Source organism: Monoraphidium neglectum (assembly GCF_000611645.1).
Source record: "Monoraphidium neglectum strain SAG 48.87 unplaced genomic scaffold scaffold03086, whole genome shotgun sequence".
NCBI lineage: Eukaryota > Viridiplantae > Chlorophyta > Chlorophyceae > Sphaeropleales > Selenastraceae > Monoraphidium > Monoraphidium neglectum.
Genome location: NW_014010542.1, coordinates 1 through 928, shown reverse-complemented (window position 1 = coordinate 928; position 928 = coordinate 1).

Here is a 928-nt window from a genome sequence, read left to right as displayed (position 1 = left end):
GCCCCCAACGGCCCCGCCCCGCGCCCCGCGACACCGCCGCCGCCGCCGCCGCCGCCGACGCCCCGCAGCAGCATCTGCAGCAGCTCGGGGTGCTCGTCCAGGGCAGCCTGCAGCACTGCCGGCGGGAGGCCGTGCAGCATGCGGCCGCCGCGGCCGCCGCGCGGCCCGCGCTGGTTGGAGGCGACTAGGTCTTTCAAGTCCTCATCAGTCACCTGCGGGATTCCCTGGGGGTGCACCGCGGGGCGGCGACATTCGGAGGGGCGGCCAGGGGCGGCGGAGGGTGGGGGCAGTGTCTGCTTTCGCCGGTGGCGAGGGAAGCAGAATGGCGGGGAGCGGCGTTTCGACGGGCGCGCCGGCGCAGCGAGCCTGCACGAAGAGAGGGGGCTAAGCCTGACCAAAGCCCGGCTGGAAAATGCTGGGTCCCTCTTCAGACACACACACACACACACACACGCGCGCGCGCGCGCACACACAAACACACACACACACCGCGACCCACACGCACGCACGCTTTCCCCCAACTGCAACCCAATCCACCCACGCACCAACACCCAAACCCAAACCCACCGTGGGGCTCCACAGCTTGATGCTCTGCTGGATACCACTGGTCGCGAGCAATGGCAGCGTCGGGTGCGGCCTCACACAGTTGGCCACGTCATCATCCGCCGCCAGGGCTCTGACCGGCGCCCCGCTGGCCGCGTCGTATATGAAGACGCGCCCGTCGTCGCTGCCGCACGCGACGAGGCTGTCGGAGTTCCCGAGGAAGACGGACTCCTTGATGTCCGTCTGGACGTTGGAGTGGCCGACGTACCGCGCCAGCTGGCGGCGCCCGCCGGGCGTCGCGCCCCAGTAGCCCCCCGCGCCCTCGCCGCGCAGCCGCGGCGGCCACGCGTCGGCGCCGAGCGCCTCGAACACGCTCACGCAAAAG